Below are 11,016 nucleotides of genomic sequence, written 5' to 3' on the forward strand. Positions count from 1 at the left end.
GTCTCAGGATGATAGGCCGTAGATAGTTTGTGTTTGATTCCGATGGTTCCGACCAGTGTTTGCCAGTAGTTCGATGTGAATAGCTTGTCTCTGTCGGTAATGAAGATTTTCGGGAATCCGTGGTATCGTACTAGCCTGTCCATCACGAGGTATCCGAGTTGTTCCGCCGTATATTTTTCGCTTGCAGGTATGAAGTGTGCATATTTGGTGAGTCTGTCGACCATGACCATGATCATATCAAACGTGTTTTCCGTGACCTTGTCCTTCGAGGGCGGGAGCTTGGTAATGAAGTCCATCGTAACTTCGTCCCATGGTTGTTGTGGTGGAGTCCTAAACTGTATATGTCCGTATTTTGCGTGTCGTTCAGCCTTGTTTTTCTGGCAATGTTCGCATCGCTTGATGTATTTGAGCACCTTTTGCCGCATCTGTGGAAAGCCGAAGCTTCTTTGGATGAGCTCTACAGTCTTGGTTGCTCCTGGGTGTCCTCTTGAGGGATCGTCGTGATGTTGTCGTATGCATTCTTCTTCTCGGTCCTTCGGTACCTGGTATTTTCCCTGTAGTATTGGAAACTGTTCCTCTGTGTCGTTGAGGATTCGCACTATGTTGTTGAATTCTTGTGTGTTGGCACTAAGGCTTCCGTCCGGGTTGGCCTTGAGAACTCGTTGTTGTACGGGTTCTTTTCCTTCCATGTAGTCGACTCTTCGACTCAAGGCATCTGCTCTACCATTCTCTTTTCCTGGAGTGTAGCGGATTTCGAACTTGTACTGTCCGAGCAGTTCCGACCAGCGGGCCTGTCTTCGGGTTAGTACTTTGGTCGTAGTGAAGTAGGTTAGATTCTTGTTATCAGAAAGAATCGTTAGTCCTGGTGCTCCTTCCGCGTAGTAGTTCCAGTGTTGCAGTGCTGCAACGATGGCTAGCAGTTCCTTGTCATGGACATCGTAGTTTTGTTCCGCGGGTGACATTTTCCGTGAATAGTAAGCCACTGGGTGTCGTTTCCCATCATGTATCTGTGTGAGGCATGCTCCTATGGCTAGATCCGATGCGTCAGTCTCGATGAAGACTGGCTTCTTGGTGTCGAACATCATTAGTACTGGTGCTCCGCAGCACATCTGTACTAGCCTGTCAAATGCTTCCTGATGTTGTTGTTCCCATTTCCATTTGAGGTCCTTCTTCGTAAGATCTGACAGTGGTGTGGCGATCTTAGAATAGTCTCTGATGAACTTCCGATTGTAGTTGGCTAGTCCAAGGAATGACTGTACATCCTTGACTGTCTTCGGAGTCGGCCATGTTTTGATAGATTCGATCTTTTCCGGGTCGATTGCGATTCCTCTTGTATTGATGATGAAGCCAAGGAATTTGACTTCCTTCTTGTGGAATTCGCATTTCTCGGGTGCGGTCCGGAATCCTACTCGGGAGAGTCTTTCGAATACGCCTTGTACTTGTCGTTTGTGTTTCTCAAGAGATCCTCTAGTGTAGACGAGGATATCGTCCATGTATGCGATGACGCATATGTCGAGCAGGTCTCTGAGAATGTCGTTTACCATCTCCTGACAGGAGGCGGGTGCGTTGGTTAATCCCATTGGCATAACCGTGAATTCGTACAATCCGTAGCGTGTTCGAAATGCCGTCTTCCATTCCTCACCTTCCGCCATGCGGATAGCATAGAATGCATCTCGTAGATCGATCTTCGTATACCAGTCTGATCCGGTAAGTCTGTCCTGCGATTCCTCGATGTTGGGTAGTGGATATCGGTTCTTGATCGTGATGTCGTTGAGTTTCCTGTAATCAACGACGATTCGTGTCTTCCCGTTGGGCTTTGGAACGCCGAAGATAGGTGCGCCTGCACTGGACCTGGATTTTCGTATCCAGCCCTTGGCTAGCATCTTGCGTAGCCACTTATCTTCTTCTTGGAGCGCGTGTTCGGATTTCTTGAATAGTGGCACGAATGGGGGCTCCGTTCCGGGTTTCAGGTTGATCCGGTGGTCCCATGTCTGGTGTTTAGGTAAAGCGGTGATGTCTTCTACCTCTTCAAAGAGTTTCGCCCATTTTTGATACTCCTTGGGGATATCGGGTTCCGAGGCCGTATCCTTCGATGGTACGTTACTTCCATCTGTTCTCGTGACTTGATTGTTCTCCTTGCCATCGTGAGTAACTGTCCGAGTTGGGCTCGATCGTTTCGTAGCTCCGGGCGACTGGAGTGTCATTTCGTTGATCTGTCTCCTAGCCTCATCTATCAGTGAACTCTGTCGCTGCATAGGGTCAATGTCGATAACGCAATCGCATTGTTCAAACCTGAGTACTCCTCGTCTCCAATCGATGATTGGATTATGCTTTCTCAACCAAGGTATGCCTAGTACGATGTCATGACTGGCCATGTCTGTGATGTCTAAGACAATTTCCTCGTGGTGCTGTTGGATAGCAAGTGGTAACGGAATGGTTTCTCGTTCCACGCTTGGTAACGATGATCCGTCGACTGCGATCAATTCGTACCCTTCGTCCTTCGATTGGGTAGCTATCCCATATCGCTTCACAAATGATTTGGAGGCAAAGTTCCCGCTCGCTCCAGAATCAATCATGGCTTGGACCTTGTGTCCGTTGACGGTAATGTTGGTGCGAAAGACTGATGTTGATGCCTGAGCGCTTTCCGTGTTGCAGAACTCTCTTTGGACGCTCATTCCTTGAGAGTCGATCCTTTTCCCGACTGGGTCTCGATGGTAGGTGTTCTATACCATTCTCGGATCTGATGTGACGTGTATCTGATTGTTTCGTGTATTGTCTTCTCCTCTGGTGTTTCGATGCAAGCGTACATCGATTGACATTGTTGTATCTTGGCATATTGTTCGGAGATTCGGCGTATGTTTTCTCGTGCTGAGTTCGGCACGATTTCTTCGCTCGGTGTGACATATCCGAATGGTGTGATCGTGCTTCCGATAGGAACGAGTTCCTGTACCAGTGATCTGAAGTCGTACTGTACAGAGATTCTCGGCTGGTTCCAGAGTTTGATACGAAGTTCCTTGAGTGCGCGATCGAACTTGGTGGGGTGTAGGTATCGTTTCCCACCAATTCTCGGGAATATGTCTTCTTGTCGCATAGCCAGGAATAGCATAACCTTGCGCATTATTCCTGCCTGGGTACACGTGAATGTCGTGATTTCGTCATCCGGGTCTGGTTCTTCATCGGATGATTCCTCCGACACGTCTTCTTCGTCTGCGGACGAGTCTTGCCCTTCCTCCTCGGAGTCAATTTCAGGAGGGATATTCTCTTGGTTTTCATGGCAAGATTCGTCGTTATTTTCTTCCTCGGCGAGTCTGAGGTGTGGTGCTAACTCTTGCAGCTCCTCTGGAATAGGCAAGGGCCTACTTCCGTCATCATATCGCCGGATTGGAGGATCTTCTTCTCGGATTGGTTCGATCGGGAAGAAGTTGTTCTCCCTCTTGGAAGAGATGTGGGTTTGGCATGCGTCATCGTAACAGAATCGCCAGTGAAGGCTTCCGTGTCCGTGACGTTTTTCCCAGCGGATCTGTGTTGGGATGCTTCGTCGTTGCATCATTCCAAGCGTCCGTTTTGTCGTAGGTTCTTCGACCATTGCGTCCCTTAGAACTTCGAGTTCGTTGGTTATCCTGCTATACTGTCGAATCAGTTCCCTGAATCGCTTGTATTCCTGGTCCGTCCACAGCCCGGTCTTCGAGGTGAGGGGATGCATTTCGTTCTCGATTTCGCTTATTTGTCGGTCGAGCCGATCGAGTAGTATGAGTTGGTCGTCTTCTTCGGTAGTCGCCTTGTTCTCTCTCTTCCGAGATATCATACCGAAGGTCCTTACGTCTCTCTGGGTGTTATCGGAAAATTGACTTGCTCGGATCTGTTGATTTATCTCTTGGACAACCTTGTTCCTTTCTCCCACGATTCGATTGTGGAAGTCGCGAAGCTTGTGGGTTGACTCGGTGCGTTCTTGTCCCCGTGCTCTGAGCGAGTCTTCTTCTTCGCGAACCAGGTTGATTAGTCGATCCCATTCTTCAAGTCGTTCATCGAGGTTTATGTAGTCTTGCTCGATGTTCTTTTCTCGCGCAATCCATTCTGGCGGGATTGGCGTTCCTTCCGATTTTCGTTGTATCATGCCTAGAAGTCGGACCTCCTGAGGGGAGTTATTGTCGTTATAACCACCTCGTCCTTCTTCTCTTCGTTGCATCGTGTTGATGGATTGTCGCTGCACCATGTTCTTAGAACGACAATCCCTCGCAAAGTGGCCTGGTTTGCCACAATTGTAACAAGTCTTATCGCTACCTTGTTTCTTCTTGGGCTTGCCCTTTGGCTTGCCTCTTCCTTTGATCTTCCGACCTTTCTGGGTAACGTCGAGTTCCATTGGTTGGGGTCCGTAGTATGGTTTGTTGGACTGATTATTTGGCTTGGAATGGTATCCGCGGTTCCTTCCATAGTCTGGGGTGAACCCGGCGGTTCCTCCAACCTTGGAGTCGTACTTGCGTTCCAGCGCTCTCTCGTAGAGCCGGTCGTCGATTTCAATAGCCGCTTCGGTCAAATCCTTCAGGGTGTCAAGTGTTCCTCCGTGGTTCATTAACTGGTCCTTGACCGAGTCTTTGAGTCCACGTCTGAACATCGTCATTAACGCCTGTTGGTCCCATCCAGTCACCTGAGAGTGTTCCTCGAACTTGGCTGCATATTCGGATGCTGAGGTACGTTGCTTGAGGTGCTGGATAACCCTGATCGCTTGGGTTACCTCATTGGAAGATCCGAAGATCTCCTTGAGTTTGATCTTGAAAGTCGTGTAGTCTCTGAACATGCCGGTAGGGTCCTGTCGTCCCTCGCTGTCCAGATAGACCTTGAGGTGGGGTTTGATCCAGTTCTGTGCACTACCTCTGAGGTACGTGCTGGCAAAGACAGTCTTGAGATTTCCTTCGACGGGGTTGAACATGAGGAACATGTCCATCTGGTTGACCCAATCGTCGAACTTGTTCCGATCTCCATAGAAGTGGTCAGGCTTCGCTGGTTTGAAGCTTCTCGGTCTTGGGCCACTATCTTCGTCGTCGGAGTCATCTGGTGGAGTCGGTCTTGGAGGTTGGACTGGCTTGCTGCGGCTGGATCCTGCTTCGCTGGGGGCGGGATTCCCCCTGGAGCTTCCTGTGGTAGACATCCTTAAGGGCGTACAAAGCTGTTAGGTTATGAGCGGGATGCTGATGACCTAAGATCTCACTAAGCAGAAGCTTGAGCTCGATCGGGATTTGAGCTTGTCGGGTAGTCTAGAGGAAGGTAACGAAGTAGGAAGATTCACTTGATTCCAATCAGTGAGATAGAACAGTGAGTTGTACGCGATGACTATCTAGAGAGGCGATACTCATCGCTCGCTATATACAAAGGAGAATCCCAGATGTTCTGGGATCGCTCGAGAAGTCGTGATCAATCATCACCTCGAGTGAGTATTGATCACTTCAGCACTGCCAAGGAATGATCGGGTGCAGCCAGGCCCTCGTTGCCTCAGGCACCCTGTTGTTGTGCTTTCCTTGGCCCGTCGTGTCTTCCCGATCATCCACTCTGGAGTGAGTGGCTTTCGAGTGGGGCGCTGCCTGAGCCAATGAGCGTGGAGGTCGAGGCGGCTGTGCTCTCGAACCGTAACAGTTCCCTGTTCAAACCGTAACATATAGATAGTTCTAAATCCTCTTTTATCTAATAATATAAAAGAGAGTCTTTTAGTATCTTCTAATAATATACGATAATAAGCGATTTCGTAATAGGTTATAAGCCCGAGTTAGCGCTATTATATTCTAAGCTCTAATAGAAAGCGAGGCGCGGTGTCACGGGCTGGGCCCGTAGACATAAGACTGCCTGGAAGTCGGCGGAAGTTAGTAACGCCGGCCCCGGCTCACGTGCGCGGAAAGCACGGGAGCGCCTGCACACTTGTACGCTCGAAGAGAGAAAGCGAAAAACACGAACATAGCGAGAATCTCACTTTTCGGAATTCAGTCGTAAGAACGTGCAACATATCCATCCAAGAAGGCACTGCATCGCTACGTAGTCAGACGCGTCGCCCACCGCGCCTGCTGCGATGGCGGAGCTGTGGCCGGAGGGGGTGATGTGGCCCACAGAATACCGAGAGCATGCCCTCAAACTCATGAAGTACCTGCTGGAGATCCGCGGCTGTATCGACCGCACTGGGAGCCAGACCGTGCCAACAGAGGTCGCGAAGATGATGATCCAAGGCGCGACGTCGTTCGTCGCAAAAGCACAGAATATCCCCGACATGACCGCCATTCACGGCGCGCTGCGCGAGATGCGAGGAGACGCGAAAGCGATGAAAGAGGAGACGTCACAGCGACTAGAAGCACTGAAGAAAGAGCTACGAGGTACAAACACACAGATAGAGAAGATCGCCGCGGTCGGAGAGGAGACGAAGGGAGCCGCGAAAGAGGCAATGGAAGTGGGCAAGGTAGGAGTCGCAATCATGAGGGACGTCAGAAACACCAACACCCAGAACAACAAGAGTGCGCCAATGAGCTATGCAGCAGCGGTAGCGAGCGGTACACTAGCAAGCAGTATGCACATTCCCCACAACACACAGACTGCATCCACCCAGAGCCAGCGTGAAATCATCGTAAACATCAGAAACCCTGTGACCATTGAACGGTTGCGTGCAATGAACCCGCGACACCTCAAGTCTCACGTTGACCGCACCCTTGAACAGAGCACGAACGAGCAAATAGCAGAGATCAAGATCATGTCCGCTAATCAGCTCAAGAGCGGAGACCTGGTCGTCAGGACGGCAAGCGTCAGCGAGACACAGACACTACAACAACACAGCGAGGAATGGGCCCGTCGGGTCGGGGAGGGAGCCTCTGTTCGCGTCCCGACATACGGCGTCATTGTCCACAGCATCCGCACGCACTCAATCGACATGGACAAATTCACGGAGAATCGCGATGAGATCCTACATGAGAACCGGCCTTTCATCCCTCGAGCGGAGATCAAATACATAGGATGGCTTACACGGAGCGGCGCGAAGAAGTCGACGACCTCGATCATCATCGAGTTCTCGCGACCCGAAGATGCCAACAAGATCATCAGCGAAGGCCTCGTATGGCACGGAGAGCTCTGCCAGTGCGAGAGATACGACAGGCAGTGTCGGGTCAAGCAGTGCTTCAATTGTCAGAAATACGGCCACATAGGAACCCAGTGCAAGACAACAATGAGATGCGGCTACTGTGCTCAGGAGCACCAATCCCGGGACTGTCCATCGAAGAGGGAGCGCGACGGACCCAGGAAGTGCGCGGCGTGCCACGGAGAGCACGAGGCATGGAGCCAACAGTGCCCGACACGACAACAAGAAATGGCCCGCGCCAAGGCAGCATATGCCACAAGAGCGCCATTCTACCCAGTCCCGGCATCCGCGATGTCTGGAACCCCACCTGGCAGCAACGGGACAGTGCTACGCCGGAAACGTTCGGCACGAGGCCTCGGCCTGCGAGGAGAGGAGAGACCGCAGGCAGAGCTCGGGTCCACAGGATCTGGACAGAAACGAGCCAATACTGGCAGCGGCCCCGGCTCGTTAGACAAGGAGAACGAACCTCTGAGTGGATCTGGCAGTCAGAGGCCGCAGCGGACGTACCATCCCACTAGGAAAGCGCTAGAGTCTCTGCACGTGAACGGGGTGGGACGCAACAGTAGCCAGCAAATGGACATCGATGTAGAGAGCGACTCATGAGGAGGAACCCCACATTCAGCATATTACAGTACAACGTCCGGAAGTCACGGGACACGGTCATGGCCACGCTACTGCGCGATACCAAAATCGGCGACTTTGATGTCCTCGCCATACAAGAACCGTGGAACAACCCGTTTACAAACACAACACACCACCCGGCGAAAGACATCTTCCATCTCTGCTATGCTTCCAACGACACGGAGGGAAGGCCGACACGAGTATGCTTCTTCGTCCACAAGGGACTCGATCATGCCCAGTGGCGGTTTGATCGGCATAGCAAAGACATCTGCTCGCTCACGTTCCAGTTTGGAGACGATGAAACACCGAGGAGCCTCGAAATATTCAATGTCTATAACCCGCCCCGAAGCACAGAACAACGGACGAGCGTTCTGCCTTTCCTGAGGCGACTGCTCGAAAGATCTACCGCCAACGAACACATGGTGGTTGGGGACTTCAACCTCCACCATCCTCTTTGGGGAGGGGAGCACATCGTGCGGGCAGACGCTGAAGCTGTGGAACTGATTGAAATCATGGAACAAAATACACTGCAGAACACATTCCCATCGGGAACTATCACTTATGAGGAAGGCAGCTCTCGAACCACAATCGACCTATGTCTCGCCACTATAGGCCTTATAGACAGGGTGGTGCGCAGTCAGGTGGACCACGAACTGGATCACGATTCAGACCATCTTCCGATCGCTACGACTATCGACCTACAGCTCCCGCGTCGTACAGAAACAGCGCAGAGGAACTGGAAGAGGCTCGACGAGAAGCGATACCGTGAGGCACTCGAGAAGACGCTCCCTCTGCTACAATACCCGAGAACAAAGGCAGCTCTGGATAGATATGTCGAGCAAATCATCACCACGATTAACGAGGCTGTCGATTGGGCTCTACCCAAGACGATGCCGTCGAACAGAATGAGGCAAGGGTGGAATGCGCAATGCTCCGAGGTCCTCGCAGAGGCAAAACGTCTGAAACGGAGATTTAGTCGAGAGCGTACGGAGGACGACTGGGAAGCCTATCGAACGGCACGAAATAAAAAGACCAGAGTCATACGAAAGGCGTTGAGACAGGCTCATCGCGACCGAGTCGAAGAAGCATCACAGTCACCTCAAGCGCTATGGAAACTCGCAAAGTGGGCGAGAAATCGCCACAGCCAGCTACCGAACATCACTCCTGCGATCGTAGACCCAGAGACCGGGACAGAAGTCGCAGAGGCTAGCGGGAAAGCAGCACTCTTCAGAAATACCTTCTTCCCTGAGCCTCCCCATGCAGATCTTAACGATATCACGTCAGCGCAGTACCCGGAGCCAATCCAGCTACCCAGAATCACAGAAAAGGAAGTCATCGAGGCGATTACATCTAGCAAGGCATTCAAAGCACCTGGACCCGACCAGATCACGAACAAAGCGCTGCAAGCGGGCAAATCAGCCCTCGTAAGCCACTTAAGCAATATCTTCAACAGCAGCATCGACCTCGCATACTGCACCGCGCACTTCCGCCGATCTACGACGGTGGTGTTACGGAAGCCAGGCAAGGACAATTACACGACGCCAAAGGCATACCGACCCATCGCCCTCTTAAACACTATCGGAAAGACGATGGATGCCATCCTGGCAAGGAGGCTGAGCTACATAGCCGAGACTCACAGCCTCCTCCCTCGCGCACATATCGGCGGTCGGAGACAGAAATCGACAGAACATGCCCTCCACAATATAATAGACAGGATATATCAAGCGTGGAACACAGGCCAGGGACAAGTCGCGAGCCTGCTGCTACTCGATGTCTCAGGAGCGTTCGATAATGTTTCGCACGAGCGATTACTGCATGACCTAAGGGCACGCAGGGTGGACGAGAGACTAGTCCGATGGATAGCGAGTTTCCTGAGCAATCGATCGACAAACGTTGTACTTGACGGCTTCCAATCCCCACCATACACCGTATCTACAGGTATCCCGCAAGGATCCCCGTTGTCGCCCATCCTGTATATCTACTATAACTCTAGCCTTATTCAGCCAAGCAACACAGAAAGCGACCCGGAGAGCACCACAGCTGTTACGGGATATATCGATGACGCCGCACTTCTCGCCTGGGGTGACTCTACAGAAGACACGTGCTCCCAGCTCGAGCAAATGCTAGAAAAGGCCCAGCACTGGGCACGCACCCACGCATCGAAGTTCGCTCCCGAGAAATTCCAGCTCACCCACTTCACGCGCTCCCGCACACGGTTTGACCTCGAGAAAGGCATCGAGACCCCTTGGTGCGATATCGCACCGAAGGCAACGTGCAAGTATCTCGGCGTCACCATGGACACCAAGCTACACTGGAAGCCACATATTGAAGCGATACAGCGGAAAGTCTCCAACACTATTAGCGCCCTCCACTCGCTTGGGAGCTCTACCTGGGGAGTCAAGATGCTTGAGATGCGGAAACTTTACCGAGGAGTGGCCATCCCACAAATGATGTACGCGTGCTCAGTCTGGTCGCAGGGCCGGACCAGCGGCTGCGGATACACGAAAAAGACGCTGCAGACACTCCAAATGCTTCAGGCTAGAGCTGCGAGAACGATATGTGGCGCGTACCGGGCGACATCGACGGCCGCGCTGAACATCGAGACCTTCCTCCTCCCAGTCGAGCAACAAATCGAAAAACATAACGCCGACGCAGTGGTGCGAATACTTGCGAGCAAGGACCCGGGTACAGTGCAGACACGTGCGATCAGTGCCCGGCAGGACAGATACGCCAGTCCTTTCGAAAGGGTACGACGCTCCGTCGCAGCCTATGCAGCGATCAACCTACGCACATTGGAGCACATACCGCCCTTCGTCGACGCGCCCTGGCGGACAGGCCCGACAATCTACGTCGACAATACGGAAGAAGCACGCAGCAGGCATGATATCGAGAGCAAAAAGGCAGAGAATATCTGTATCTATACCGATGGCAGCGGCATTGGAGGCTACATAGGAGCGGCAGCCGTGTGCCTAAGCGCAAACAGGATAGAGAGGACGTATATGGGGACAGACGCAACGTCAACCGTGTACGCTGCAGAGCTGCAAGGCATCAACCTCGCATTACAGATCGCCCAAAACATCTTGGAGGACACCTCCAGCCCGAGGCAGGTCGCCATCTGGACCGATAACCAAACAGCCATACGCTCGCTCGTCCGCGCCGAAGGACGAACCGGAGCGTATATCCTAAAGCAAATCGCCTGCCGAACAGACACGCTACAAGACAAAGGTCATACCGTCACAGTCCGGTGGATCCCCTCCCACGAGGGCATTGAAGGAAATGAGGCCGCTGAT

This window comes from Cercospora kikuchii (assembly GCF_019650295.1).
Source record: "Cercospora kikuchii DNA, contig_00004, whole genome shotgun sequence".
Taxonomy (NCBI): Eukaryota; Fungi; Ascomycota; class Dothideomycetes; order Mycosphaerellales; family Mycosphaerellaceae; genus Cercospora; species Cercospora kikuchii.